The 16,090-nt window shown below is 42.8% G+C and overlaps 2 pseudogenes; both read left to right on the forward strand.

Annotated features, from left to right (window-relative positions):
- The first annotated feature begins 200 nt into the window (after nucleotides 1-200).
- LOC149244972 (5S ribosomal RNA) lies at nucleotides 201-319 on the forward strand (annotated as a pseudogene).
- Nucleotides 320-8,786: 8,467 nt separating this feature from the next.
- Nucleotides 8,787-8,905, forward strand: LOC149244973 (5S ribosomal RNA; annotated as a pseudogene).
- The last annotated feature ends 7,185 nt before the right edge of the window (nucleotides 8,906-16,090 follow it).

Raw genomic sequence — 16,090 nt, forward strand, 5'->3', positions numbered from 1 at the left:
AAAGAGGGGGAGGCGGTGTGATCCTTGTGGGTGCCATTATAGTAGCGTTAATGGACTGGATCCCATCAGAACTTCGTAATTAAGTGCGATTAGGCTAGAGTAGTACTATAATGGGTGACCTCTCAGGGATTCCTAGTGTTACACCCTCCCCCCTTTTTGTGCGGTGCTCGTTGAATAGGGGAAGGGGGAATGATCCTTGTAGGTGAAATCATACCAATGTTAATGCACCAGATCTCATCAAAACTCTGTAGTTAAGTGTGCTTGGGCTAGGGTAGTATTGGGATGGGTGACCTCCCGAGAAGTCTAAGTTTTTCACCCTCCCCTTTTTCTGCCCAGCTCTATGGTGAGGTGGTCACCACAGAGCTGCATGATTGATCCATATGAATGCTGCGCTGACTCTCTCGGTTCTTACGGGGCCTTATCGAGTCGGTGGCAGGCACCAGAGATGACAAAGCAACAGTGGACTCACCCTGAGGGTGGAAGTACCAAGTCGGTGTCTCGAATGTGAAGAAATGTTGGAATGCCCCCAGTGGGGGCTGATTGCGTTGTCCGGTTGGGGAATGTGATGTGTCAGGAAAAGGTGAGAAAACATCGTGTCGAATCGCTTTGGATCTAGAGTCATGGATGGGCCCTACACACTCCTCGTGGCTCGACGGTCTCCCTTTAAGAGAGGAGGGTGCGATATCCTTGCGTGTGTGATCATAGCAGCATTAATGTACCAGACCAAGTGGTTGTAATCCTCTCTTCTACTACTTTTACTAATAAAGCTATTTGAGTTTTCCTCCATATTCTTATGTATCTCTGAATATTGTGTTGATATATATATATATATAGATATATTTGTATGGTCAATATATATCTGATCCTATATTGTTTACAGTGAAAGATCTCTATGCTTTGATGGTATTATGCTGCTGTGAATCTACAGGTGCTCTTTGAAGCTGGACAAGTAAGGAAGCAGCGGCGAGATTTTGTCAAAGGGGAAAAGAAACAAGCAAGGAGCCAAATGGAAGACTGAGGTTGGTACTCTCTGCTTCTTTCTCATCTCTCTCTCGTAAAGGAAAAACAAGTGACTTTAATCTGTTTGTTTCTAAGATAGCTACCCATCTTAGTGGGACTAGCAGCTCTGAGTAGACACTAGATTTCTCGATAACAAAATGCCGACTCCGCTGGGGAGCGATTAGTTTGATTGCTTGTCTCTATTTTTTTGATTCATAAACCACAGTCGGAGCCTAAAGTTAAGCCAGCTAGCCTTCAAACTGCATTTGCTATGCAAGTGCAAAGTAGATCAACGCTGCTTCAGTCAATCTCTGGGTTTGTTTATGAACTGAACAATTGACTTGCAAACATCCTAAGTGCCCTAGAGGTAGCTTGAGTAACCTCATTAGATCAGCCCTATACTTTGTAGTTACTAACTATCATTTGCTCGGCCTAAATCCCCGAACTAAACTACAAAATGTGACAAAAAACCAAGTTAAAGTCTCGTCCTTGGACCATCGCACCCTGTCTTCTTGGCAATATGGATGCATCACACCTCCCATGTGCAGTAGATGGGATGCATCCCTGTTTCCCTGTTTTACAGGTGCGATGATCAGACAAGACTAAATCTGCCTCCAGATTTTGGTTTTTTTCTTCACTCTCTTCAGTTTTATTTAGGAGTTTTGATGTCTATGATCAGTAGACCATTGTAGAAACCCCCTTCTTTGCATCATCCAACCTCTATTGTACAAAGAATTGTGAATGTTTTTATGTATTGTGTGCCATTTACAGTTCTCTTTTACAAAGAAGTAGCTTAATCGAACTGTCGTCTTTTGATTTGGAAGTGTCGCAAGTGTCATTTTCAATAAAAGAAAAGAATCCTATTGTTTTTGATAGTCGATTATACTGTTACTCTTGTATTTGATATGAATTTATAAGTATTTCAAGTGTCGAAAGCAGTTTTCAATTCAAAATCACAAAGTGTAATCTTGCCTTCCTGTCATTTTTTGAAAAGAAAATCGTTAGTACTGTCGCTTTGAAAGAAGAAATAATTCAGATTTGTATTTAGCATTCTTTTTGTCATTCACACATTAAGAAAGTAGAAAACAAATACATGTGCGCGCATTTGCATTTAGACTGCTTGTTGATTTTGATTTAGGACAGTGCATCTAGTGTGTGCTCTCTGCTCTATGTTGAAAGGATTTCATTTCTCTTTCCTTAGTAGCTAGGATTTTCATTGCAAAAAGAAGATTAAACGACTGTTTATCATCTTAGATTGCATTTTAGGAATTATATATCTACATCACGCGGTGAAATTGAAAGGAAAACTTCTTAAGAGAGATCAACTATAAAATAAATTCAATGAACATAAAAATGCTTTGGAACCTAACGCACAACATCTAGAAGTCTAGGCTAGAGACGTATTCCGGCGTCGTAAAGCCTGGTAACTGTTGCTTTCATCGTAGGATGGGTGATTCCTCCTCTTTGAGACGACAAGTGCCAATTTGGACTTGTACTCCCACGCACCATCGAGTATATATTAGGAGACCACAATAGGTTATATCCTTTATCCTTAGGAAGCTGTGTCTGCCGCCCTATAGATCGCAATGCACTGAACACATCATTCGAGAAGATTGACTACCATACCGTAAAAAGTATTTTGTAGTTTTGCGATTGGTTTGGTAATCCCTATGTCTAGATTTCTAGAGTAGTCTCTTTCATTCCTTTTCAGACTCCTTAAAGGAAAAGGTCCATCTGAGCACTTGTCACTTCAGGCTCATTAAAAATCGAAGGCGACTAGAGTCATCTTTAGCTTTTTCTCGACTCTTAAAAATTGAAAAAGCAAGTTGTGTCAAAGTGTCTAAAATTTATTTTAATCAGAATAACGTCACTATTCCCTCATTGGTCTTAGGTTGAGAAAATGGAGTCCACCAACCAAGGATTTCCCCTTGGGGAAGTCCTATTCCTTTCTCCTCTTGGGAGATGTTGGTGCACCTCATATGGCCACATTGTCCCTTCCAGGACTGACAATTGGCCTGCTGGTATGGCTTTTCTCAACTTCTGTCATTAAAAACACCTTGATTCCTGAATAATCAAATCAGCAACTAGATGATACCAGAGTTCCCCCCCAACCTTCTACTTCATTTGTCTCTCCCTCTCCTTCTTCCTCTTCGCTTGGTAAAGATAGTAAAACTAAAAACCAAGTAACTGAGAAGAAGGAGAAGGGGAAGGAGAATAAGAAGAAGGAGCCAAAGGAAAAAAGGGGCAATTGGGCATCGTCCAGCGAAAATCCACACACTGCACCGTCTAAACCTAAATCTCCATGTGTCATCTGCAAAGGAGACCACTATCACCGAGATTGTCCTTGCATCGCACAGATCCTAAGGGACTGGTCTCCCTGCTCGCACAACCCAGTGTTTTCAACCTCTGACGATCATGTTGAAAGTACACCGTCAACTAGTGAAAGTGAAGTCACCAGACAAAAGGGAAAATCTAAATTTCCCTGCAGACTGTGTGAAGGTGATCATGCCCTCCACTGTTGCCCCTTCCTGGACGAAGCTAAAAGAGTATTGAATAATCGTCCTGTATCACCATAGCGACTCCCTCCTACGTACAAGAAACTCTTGCCGAACCCATTACTAGTTGAAAATCTGACTGACCCACCTTTGGGGTCAGCCGAAGCATCTATCATTGAAGATAGACCCTCTGAGTCCACATCGGACCAAAGTCAATAGGTCGAGATGACAGTCGACCCCATCTTGACTTCAGAAGATTTACCTTCAGATGATACAGTCACTGAAGAGAATGAGAATGACACCGTTCAAATTCTTTTTGTAAACACAGACTCTGATGAACATGGGGGCAATCTGCCCATTCCTTTACTGCAGGAAGGAAATTCATCAGAGTTGTATCCAGCTGTTTATTCGGTCCCACCTCCAAGCAACCTAGTCGTTTCCTTCGATTGGAATCTACTAGGCAGACCCCATTTACCATCTAGTGTACCATTTCAAATCATAGTGCAAACTTACAAAATGGTCATGGTTGGTACTATCATAGATGAAGGGGCTTCTGTGAGTATCCTTTCCTCAACTGCTTGGAAGCGCTTGGTTCGCCAGTGCTTTTGCCTGAGACGTGATATCTGACAAGATTTGATAAAGGAACCAGTCAACCATTAGGGATCCTTCCAAGTTTGCCTATAACTTTGAGAAGGAAAACTGTTTATCTGAACGTAATGGTAGTCCAAGGACCTTTAGATTAAAATCTACTCCTTGGGCACGACTACATTTATAGCATGGGAGCCATTGTCTCCTCACTCTTTCGAGTAATGTGTTTTCCACATGAAGGCAGAGTGGTCCAGCTCGTAGACCAGCTTTCATTCCTCAGTTCACACATAGCTAATAGTCAAATTCCATCCCTAATAGGTCTTTTTGCACAAGGAATGTCTCATCAATCTCCAGTCCATCCACCTGATGAGGGCGAGTGATTCGGTGGTCTAGACTGAAACCCAGGGAGCATGCACCCTAGTCTACTTTGGCATGAAAGCTTCAGGTATAGGGTAGGTTTCCGCAGATGATATACAACTGGTCTGACACACTCGTCCATTTAGGAAAATGGGATTAGACCGGACTAAGGTACCTCTGTTAGAAGGTAGGCCTTTCCCGATAGAACAAATGTTTTTTCTGCAAATTGAGGGGTAACCTGGAGAAGGTAGGCCTTTCCCGATAGAACAAGTGTTTTGTCTGCAAATTGAGGGGTAACCTGGGAAATTCTACTTCACTATACCTGGGGGCATGCAAAATTTTTGCATGAAAGTGAAAAACGACCGTTTATTTTCTTAGTTTGTAGGTTCTTAACCCTTTAAACTTGTAGGATTGGTCGTTTATAGCTTACATAATAAAAGGAGTGGGAGCATAATTTCGAATGGTGCAATCTCCCTAAAAAATGAACCTATCGATGAGACATCCTTATTATACGACTGGCACGAGCAGTTTTACGCAAAGTTCAAGCTCGATAAAAATTAAACCTAGCAATGAGCATATGTTCCACCAGAGTTTAAGCTCATTAAAAAATGAACCCACCTCTGGTAAATAACCATTGTGAATGAATTATCATCAGCTTTTGAGCCTTGGTTGTGTTCTGACCATCACCTCCACTTTGTTGTTGCCGATCATTCGCCTCCATTTGATTGTTTACCCCTTTTGAGGAACAGCTGCGACGAGTGATCCTATTAGCCACCTTTTTACACTGCTGTGATTGGAAAGTTCCAAACCTTACCTGGAACCAGCTACTATCTGAAAACATCACTCGTTCCTCAAAAAACGAGTCTCCTTTAAGCTCTTTTCATTTGACTCGTAAAATATGAAAATATTGCCGAGTGATTGGCCTCTCCAGCTCGTTAAAGTGATTGGAAGTGCTATCCCTCCTCTAAATTTTAATCCTTTTGGACATGAGGGATTATTACACAAAAAGATCGAGCGTTTGTCTTGTTTGGCTCGTTAAAACTATCGAAAAGTCATCCCTTTCATATTGTTTTATACTTTTTCGGTCTTAAGGGATTATATTACAGAAAAGGAATATTGGAGTCTTCTTTTCATCTCTTTTCAGACTCTCTAAAATTGAAAAGGACCGAGTTATCCTCGTCGTTAAACTCGTTAAAACAATAGCGACAAACTTGTCCATTCAAACAAGAGCGAGTTTCACTATTGCTAGACTCGTGAAAACATAGCAACGGGTTTGCCCGAAGGGCAAACTATAGAACAAGCATATTTTATCCTCCTCAAGCTTGACAAAAATAAAGAGGTACTGGTCAGAAATGACTGGGGAAAATTGGGAAGAAAACTTAAAGAAACTTTATTGGTAGCAGGTCGCTCTTGAACATGACACTTTCACTCCATCACCATGATTGAGTTGGGTTGGGTTATTCCATTCACCAGTCATATCACCATTGGTCCACCGTACCATCCAATTTTGGGGTTAACACTACTAATCCATTTCAGTGTGGTCGATATTTTCAAGAGAAGTCGCTCAGAGAATTCACCTACCCATCTTGTGTCTCATCCGCTACAATATCTTCACACTTCATTCTTTCATGACCACCACCCTGAACCTTGTATCATCAGATCGTTTTCACCTCTACAAAATCATTTGCTCCGTTCCGTGTCGTAGATGTGGGATCCATTAATGCCCTCCTACGACGGGTCACTTCTTGTCGACATCAGCTCATTGTCCAAGAAGCTGACCTAGGGACAACCCTTCCAGTACTTTGAAGCTTGCATGCCTCAATGGCATGTTTCTCACTTCCAGTGACAGGTTTACACTAATGGACTTCAACCGAAAGATTTTGTGTGGTGTTCGACATCAACTCATGTATTCGCACCACATGAATTGTACTGTAGTACCTTGAGGGTCATCATCATTATCAGTGATTCCTCTCACGTCTGTTAATATCTCACATCATTAGTTGGTAATCAGGCGATGTCCTTCCATGTTCGACATCAGAACATCTTTTCACATGGATCGACTTGTAATTTCGGGCGAAGATTGGATGAGTTTTGAAGACCGTGGATCTAGTTTCATCCATCCAGGCTGTGATATATTCAGGAAAATAAAGAAATCATATGTACATCATTGTTGCACAGATAATCATCCAAACTAAGGGATGATGGCTCTACTAGAATCATCAGTCTGCACACAGACGGTTGTCTGTCCTATGTACATAAAAATGAATTTATCAAAGCAGAGCATGGGAATGCCCGCCTCAGCTAGATCATGAAAATATTATGAAGATAATGTATTGTATTGTATCTTATTACAGGTCACCTTCCAGTGTGAAAAAACCTCGAATCCTCATTATAAAGCATTTCACCCGACATCAAAATATTTACGACCTCATACTTTAAGGGGAAACTGTTATAGACATATTTGGGCACTGCAACCCCAATCACTTATGTCCATAAACCAAGGGCTTCTAAGTCCCTAAAAGTGTTGTTTCATACCATAAAGGAGCAAGGTCAGTTGATTACATCATCTCCCAAAAGTTTTCCATGAAAAAATACTCAGAACAATGCAGGACCATACAGACTACCCAGTGCAAAGGGTGTGATGCATCTCACCTACCACATGCAAAAAGTGCGATGCATACTGGAACGCCCTTTTGTAGGGTGCGATGAGTGAGAGCAGACAAATGGCACAAGCAGTTTGCTAAGTGGAGAACCTGAGAATCTTCTAGAAGCTACTCATTTGACACTTGCCTCCCTGAGTTCGCCCAAGGATGAGTAAGAGATCATGAAATCTCCAAGTGGAACCAAGAACTATCAGAGAGATGACACTAATCAAAATCCCAGAAGCTGACTCACCCCCCTGAAAATATCTATAAATGGATCCCTCATCCCAGAGATCCAAAGGTTGGAATTTGGTAATTTGCAAAGAGGTGCTGCTGGTTTCTCTTTGAAGACATTGTTGGGTGATCTTGCTTTGTGTGAGGTGAAGAGTTCTTTCAAGCTGGGAGGAAGGCATTGGGTTAGACCAAGTGGTTGTAATCCTCTCTTCTACGACTTTTACTAATAAATCTATTTGAGTTTTCCTCCATATTCTTGTGTATCTCTGAATATTGTGTTGTTATATGCATTTATATGGTCAATATATATCTGATCCTATATTGTTTACAGTGAAAGATCTCTATGCTTTGATGGTATTATGCTACTGTGAATCTAAAGGTGCTCTTTGAAGCTGCACAAGTAAGGAAGCAGTGGCGAGATTCTGTCAAAGGGGAAAGGAAACAAGCAAGGAGCCAATGGAAGACTGAGGTTGGTACTCTCTGCTTCTTTCTCATCTCTCTCTCGTAAAGGAAAAACAAGTGACTTTAATCTGTTTGTTTCTAAGACAACTACCCATCTTAGTGGGACTAGCAGCTCTGAATAGACACTAGATTTCCCGATAACACTACGCGGTCTCCCTTGAAGAGGAGGAGGGCACGAGATCCTTGCTAGTTCCATCATACCAGTGTTAATGCACTAGATCACACCATAACTCCATTGTTAAGCATGCTTGTGCTAGAGTAATATTGGGATGGGTGACCTCCCAGGAATTCCTAGTGTTGCACCCTCCCTTGTTTTTGTGTGGTGCTTGTCGAAGAGGGGGGAGGGGGCGTGTTCCTTGCAGGTGTAGTCATACTAGCGTTAATGAACCAGATCCCATTAGAATTTCACAGTTAAGTGCACTTTGGATAGAGTAGTATTGGGCTAGAGGTAGTCCACGCTGATTCATCAAAATGTTGATGCCAAAGAAATCATGTGTGATTAACCCGAAAGATATTTTTCTCTAATCTTGATGAATCACAGAAGTTTGAGTTCAGAAACAAGATGTCAATTTATCATCCTAATTGGAAGTCACAGTGGGGATTCTAGGGCAAGAAAGGTGACACATTGTGAGAGTGGAAGAAGAACCTAGGACTATTCACATCATTGTAGCAAATACGTCATGAGGAAAGTAGGTTAGAGGTTTAAATCATGTGCTTTTTATGAATTCAAATTTTGGAAAACTGCATGGATCATCAATGGAAAGCTTGGTGAGCTCTACGCAACGTCTTTGGTGGCCACAAAACTTACTCCTTCTTCTTCTTCTTCATCTGGTTGGCTATCCCCCCATGGGGGCTAAGGGCTCTATCGGGTCAGGGAATGCACTGCATTGGGGGAAGGGGAGAAAACATCATGTCGAACCACTTTGGATCGAGGGTTGTGGATGGGCCCCATGCACTCCCTGTGGCGCGGCGGTCTCCCTTGAAGAGGGCGAGGGTGCGAGATCCTTTCGGGTGCAATCATACCAGCGTCAATGCACCAGGTCCCATAAGAACTCCGCAATTAAGTGTGCTTGGGCTAGAGTAGTACTAGGGTGGGTGACCTCTCGGGAATTCCTAGTGTTGCACCCTCCCCCCTTTTTTGCAGTGCTTAGTGAAGAGGGGGAGGGGGTGTGATCCTTTTTGGTGTGATCATACCAGCATTAATGCACTGGATCCCATCAGAAATTTGCATTTAAGTTCTTCTTGGAATAGAGTAGTACTGGGGTGGGTGACCTCCTGGGAAGTCCTAGTGTTGCACCGTGCCCCCTTTTTGTGTGGTGCCCGTTGAAGAGGGGGAGTTGGCGATCCTTGCGGGTGCGATCATACCAATGTTAATGCACCAGATCTCATTAGAACTCTGTAGTGAATAATGTTGTAGCATCCATTGTCCTTTTAATTTTATTTTCAGTTTTATTACAAAAATGAAAAAAAATCAAATATTATGTTGTAGCAAAATAAGGTGAAAAGCGGAAATTTGAAGGAAATAACTTATTTTATTTTATTGACGGATTTTGAATGTGAGAAACCTGTGAGAAGATCTGAGTGGTTCGCTTGCAAGGAAATAGATCCGACGACAATCGCGTGGGTAACTAGAATGAAGTTTATTTTGGAAATCGGACACGGTGTATGAAATGCAGTTTAATCTGTTGAAGTCCAGATCAATCGCAGCCGTCCATCGAAAGGGACGAGATCCGATGGATATCATGTTGAAAAGTAATCAGGTTTTATTTTTAAAATCGAACTCGATAAATCTTTAACTGGCAGTTTTATTTCTTATCGGGTCTGTGTGGGAGTCAAAGGGTTGCTGAAAAAACAGACGTGATAAGGTTTTGTTCAACAGGTTTAAAGTTTCGTTGAATTCTGAAGGATCGGACCGTCCATTGACTGGGTGATCGGACGATGATCGTGCATAGCTCAGGAAAACGTGATAAGTTTATGAACTAGAGTCTAAATCCTTTTCAGTTTCGTGATTTACCATATTTCGCGTAAATCAACCGATTTTGTTGTTTTAGCAAAATAACCAAAGTTAGAGACGAACGATTAAAATTTCATAGGCAACGGTAATTTGTCGGGTTTATTTGTGTTTCTGCCAGTTAGAACACTCCCAATACATATGTGGGCCCAATTCCATGCACGAAGTTTTGTCAAAATGTAGTTTGTTGTGTTAAAACAATTTAACTATTATCAGAACATCTACAGAGAAACTTCATCAATCTGAATAGCGGACGACCATTCTAAATTTTGTTACTTCTTGTTATTTTATTTTCTTGAGAATGAGGTGTCTTTTACCCTCTAATGTAATATTTTGTAGTGATTTTTACTTTAGATAGTTAGTAGATAGTTAAGTAGTTTGACAGTTTTGGTGATTACCAACTGTCTCATAATGTATAAAAAGAGGAAAATTTACAAGGAAAGGGTTCGAACTTTGTAGAACCTGGAGACTAGGCCACTGTATTCTTGATAAAACTGTTGATTAATGAAAGAATCAGAAGTTTTCCACACATTTTTGGGTATGATTTTGTGCCTTCTCTGTTATGTGTCATCATATGTTTTCTTCCTTTAAGTATGGTGTTACACAGTAATTTGTCACTGCCTTCCTCCCAGTCTTCCTACTGTGTCATGAGTCCAAAATCATTCATGCTCATGCTCTCTGATGTTGCCAAATGACCCACTTTGCCAAAGTTTCTGCCTCATCGCGTCTGTTGGCCAAATAAATGCGCTAAAGGGCACTCCAAAACAGTCCAGAAGCGCTGCCATCATGGAAGTACACGTGATTCTTGCGATGGTCGGATTTCATGTGCCAACGCAACTGTTACTTGTATTTTCCCACAATGACACGACTATATCCATTATGAAATAGTGATGTCAGCGTGGCAGGCCAGTTATGTCCCCGCGATGATCCAGTTTGGGCGAGTTTGTTCCAACAGTCGGCCTTCTAGATGACTCTAGACCTGGTTGTTGGCCTTGTTTATGTCGCCCTCTGTTGTGGAGGTAAATCCCCTCTGCGGATAGAGGCGATCCCTACTAGCCCAGACCGGGTCTAACAACAATCAAACAACGCTATCACGCAGGTTCCTAATTGCAAATTAAATAGACTAGTGATGAGGGCCTACCTGGATTCCAATGCTAGTACTTGTAGAAGAGTCGTCGCTCCCGTTCCTTTGCTCTGGCTGGTCACAATCCCCACGATCCTCGTGAAAAGACACCTGCACATGCAAAGAACGACACAAATACAAGCATAAAATCCAATAGATGCAACTATATATCAGTCAGAAAGGATATAACTCAATCATCATTACAAAGACAATAAGAGTGCAACCATAATGATAGTCGTCTATTATTGATAAACAAAGAAGAATACAACCATAGTTCTGACATCAAATCCTTCTCAAGAGGGTCCAGCCAGCAAGTTCCTCAAGCATTCACCCTTGAATATAGATCTCCCAAAACAAATCTCTCTCACTCACAAGTTCACACAAGATCAAAACACTTCACAACCTTCCTCAAGCTCTCAAACAATCCCACACTTGTCACACCAGCTACCTATCAAGCTCACAACACTATCAGCAACACTCTAAAGACTAAGAATTCCAAACTAGCAGCTCATAGCAATGGTGGAGGCTTAAATAGGAGAAGAAGTCTCCATGAATGGTGGGAAGATGAGCTTATCTCCAAGGAAGGTAGCTCAAATGACGGAACAGTCATGCCAGAGAAGGGAGGGTGACATAAACAAGGCCAACAACCAGGTCTGGAGTCATCTGGAAGGCTGACTGTTAGAACAAACTCACCCAGACTGGATCATCATGGGTACATAACTGTACTGGAGAGCTGACATCGCTACTGCATAATGGAGAAGGTCATGTCATCGCAATCAAATATAAGCAATAGTTGTGCTGTCTCATGAAATCCGACCGTCATGGGAATCACGTGTAATTCCGTGATGGTAGCGCGTATGGTCTATTTTGGAGTGCTCATCAGCGCATTTATTTTGACAACAGTCGCGATGATGCAGAAACTTTGGCAAAGTGGGTCATTTGGCAACATCAGAGAGCATGAGCATGAATGATTTGGATTCATGACACAGTACGAAGACTGGGATGAAGGCAGTGGCAAATTACTGTGTAACAGATCCCCCCTAAAGTATGAAGCCCGAGAGAGTGGGAGGGGTGAAATGCTTTACGAAACTCACTGAATTGGAACACCACCGGGAAGAACCTGCATGCAAGTACAACTGATATCTCTGATAATGAATTACATGTAGTCTAGGCATGGGCGCAGCCATCCAAAAGACATACGAAATAGGTCTGTGGTATGGACGCAACCACCCAGCTAATGAGACCATGATGATAACAAAGGTATGGTCGCAGCCATCCATGAAGACTCAGGTATGGTCGCAGCCATCCATCAATGAGTCATGTAATGATCATAATAATCCACAAAATCGCAACCTGGATCTCAACAGACAAAATCCAGGGTCTTGCACTCCATCTCGACCCGAACAAAGTACAAGTTCAAGCATGCGAATATGGGAGTCGAAGTCGAACATGCAAGAACATCGTCTGATTACCAGTCAATGATGAAAACTGTTAACAAACGCGAGAGGTACCACCAATAATGACAATGGCCCTCAAGGTACTATAGGTACAATCTACGGCGTGCGAATCAGTGAGCTGGCATTGAACACCTGTAGAATCATTCGATCGGAGGCCAATGATGAAAACCTCGCGTCGAACACAAAGAACCTGCCATTGAGGCATGCAGGCTCCAAGGCACCTGAAGGGAGTCTCTAGGTCAACTTCCTGGATAATGAGCTGATATCGACAGGAAGTGACCTTGATCGAAGGTGGGCCATAATGTTTCCCACATCATCGACATGAGACAGAGAAGGATAAGATATTTCGTGTGAGGTATCAGAGGGAGGTTGAGTATTCTGCAGAGGTCAACCTCTCTTGGACATATTGGCGGCATGACAGTGGACTTGGTAGTATTTGACATTAAATGATTAGGGGTTAGGGCGACAGGGCAATGCGCAAATGAGAGGTCAAACAGGATAACCCAAACCCACGGAGGCAAGTGTAAAAACAAGATGAGATGTCCCCACCCAGACACGAATGCAGACAAGTGCCACGTTCAAGAGCGACATACTGCCGACATGACAATGATTGTGGTTCCATTTTCCCCACCATTGCTCGCGAGTACCCTGGTTATTTTTTAATGACAAGCTTGACGGGGATAGCATATGCTTGAAAGGCGTCATTTCAACGGAATCCGATGTCATTAAGTTTTAACGAGTTTGACAAAGGAAGAACTCGGCGTATTTTCATGTTTAGAGAGTCTGAAAAGACAGCAGAAAAGTAAACTCCAGGGGGGTCCTTTTTCGTAGAGTTGTGTCTCTCGAGCCCGAAAAAGTATAAAACAATGCTCGAAAGAACCGCCCGACCAATATGATCGAGGAGTACTTTTCGTAAGTAGTAACTTCGACCCGAAAAAGTAAAAAAGCGGTCAGAAGCACGTCGTTTCGTAGCCAATAATGAGTCTGAAACGACAAAAACCCGACGATCTTTTTAAGTTTAAACGGTCGAAAAAAGAGCTTAAAGGTGACCGCCTCTCGCTTCTTTTAACAAGTTGAGAGGGAGACTCGGCTATCTTTTCATGTTTCACGTCGGAAAAGAGCTTAAAGATGAATTTTCGGGACCAAGTGCGTATAAAACTATCGTAATTCCACCATCTGAGATCCTGCACAAAGAACATTGCACACGTAAACCCGTTCAAGATGATGTAAACAATGCGCATAAAAACATAGTGAAAAATCATATTTTGACCATGCATATAGTAAAAACCATGATAAATACCAACATTTATGGAAAATAATACTTAATTTTACAAAATTACCATAAATAGGGTGGGTTAAACCATATTTTTTACCATTGTTACCATTGAGCCTTTGTGGAGCGACTTGGAGCATTGACATTGGCGAACGAAATTCGGCCCCGTACGTGCATCATTCATCCCGAAACCAGTTCCAGGTAGACACACATTGCCTTACACTCTGCTTTGATGTCTTTTTACTACATTTTGACGGTGGGATGTGATTATTTGGGCGGTTTTTGAATTTGCATTCCGCTCTCGGTCATCGCGGATTTCGCTATCGGGTCCGCGATGACCGATAAAAATTTCCACAGGCCGCGCCCGGATCAGCGCGGAAAAGTGATGTACTTCCGCGCTGACCCGGGAAAAATAACATAAGTGCCCATTGTTAGCACGACTGTTTTAAAAACAGTCGCGATGATGCCGCACGACAAATTTTTGATAAAATTTACATTTGAAACTTTGCAAGAAGGGCACTAATGAGATTTTTGGTCATGCAGGGTTATAATGGCATTCGCCTGGCAAGAACGCGCTCATGATAACAATGATATAACGGCTTTTGCTGATGCCGGGTGCCAGAACGCATTACGGGGGTGCGGATTACTGAAATTTTTCTTAACTCCACACTTACGGGCACAACCTGACCTTCTAGAGCTACTGATCAGGGCCTAGAATCCCACGAATGGGAAATTTGTTATCCGAGGCCAGGATATTGAGTTTGATTATACAAACATCTATTTTTTGACCAGGCTGTCTCGTCGAGGTGAGATGCCTATTTTGGAGGGGCAGTGACCCGGGGGTGATACTTTAGATATGCTGATGGCTCAAGTGTGCCCACAGGCACGCAAGTCGAGGAGCGGAAAGGTGGCAATCCCAACGGTGGAGGACATAATCCTTCGTGCGATGCTTTTCATGGTGACACGGGTAGCGGGCTCCCAGGCCCAACATGAGGCCTCGAAGACTCATCTCCGACTGGCCCTCGAATGCCTAAATCCCACCATGTTTAACTGGGCAGGGGCAGTAGCGGCAAACATGAAGAGGCAACTGACCAACTGTCGTCGCGGTGAGACGAAACAGTTTGGTTATGGATCGATCTTACTCCCGCTCATGCTGGAGTGGGTGCCGGCACTGCAGTTGCAGGACATGGTTTTGGACCCACCCAGGCCACGCGAGACGAGGGCCACACGATGGGCCCACGTCATGCCACGAGGAGGTGGCGGCCGACCAGTGGCATGGGGGACATATTTCCGAGAGTGGTTGGAGCGACAGACGATCTTCATGGAGGATTGGCCGTATGCCAGCCTGGACTTCCGCGGAGATCCTGACATGCAGGTGCTCACTAGAGAGCAGTGGGATGACGGTGGTAAGACACTTGATCTCATTTTTTGGTTTTTTTTATTTTTATTTTTATGATGTTTTTGATTTTTTCATGTACATGTCCTAATGACGAATGCTATGGTATGCAGATGTAGGACTAGCGAGACCCCTTGGACTGGCTCCAAAGGCGCGGAGGGACGCGCAGGGCATTGGAGCTCTAGCCCTGGCTCCTCCGGGAGATGACACGATGGAGACAGTGATCCAGAACCTTGAGGGCCTACTAACAGGGATTCCAGACTACATGGGGATAGAGGAGGTCCCCATAGCGTCCCAAATCCATACAGTAGGAGTAGAACCCAGGATGCACCGCCTGTTGAGGCAGGTGGCACGAGCGGCTGTGCAGTATAGGGAGCACAACCCGCCGCAGTAGATATCTAGGTCTTTATTTCCTACTGGTGATTTTTTTGAGAGACATGTGTCTAAGATGTACAGAGAACACAGACTCTATTTAGACATGTACACTATTTTTGAGCGCCTCGGTGCACCACACGATATATATATATATATATATATATATATATATATATACCCTATGGTCTGTTATTGTGCTTTATGTGCTTGCTTGTATGATGTTTTGCTTATATGTTACGCAAATGTCTGTCCAATACATGATTAGCCAATGCATCGGATAACGTGTTCAATCGTCGTGGAATATGCTGATATGTAATGAAATCAAAATTTCTCTCTAACAATTTAACACATAAATACAACCTTAAAATGCGATGGTCTCTGACGGAATATCGCCCATTGAGCTGGTGGATGACAAGTTGAGAGTCCAGGTTCACAACCAATGTACGACTATTGAGATTAATTGCCTCGGCCAGTAATTCAATCACAACACTATATTCAGCGACATTGTTCGTGGTACAACCTAAACACACACCTTGAAGATCTATCAACTCCCCGTGAGGATCGTAGATCACCCATGCCGCAGAAGACAAATTGCGAGTGTTGCGGCAGGCACCATCAGCGAAACCAATGTAAGGTGCACCAGACATCTGCACAAGAAGCAAAAGACACAATAAGCGG

The sequence above is a fragment of the Pinus tabuliformis genome, chromosome 7 (assembly GCF_031772625.1).
Source record: "Pinus tabuliformis cultivar Carrire ecotype Pingquan chromosome 7, CPIR1, whole genome shotgun sequence".
NCBI classification, from domain to species: domain Eukaryota; kingdom Viridiplantae; phylum Streptophyta; class Pinopsida; order Pinales; family Pinaceae; genus Pinus; species Pinus tabuliformis.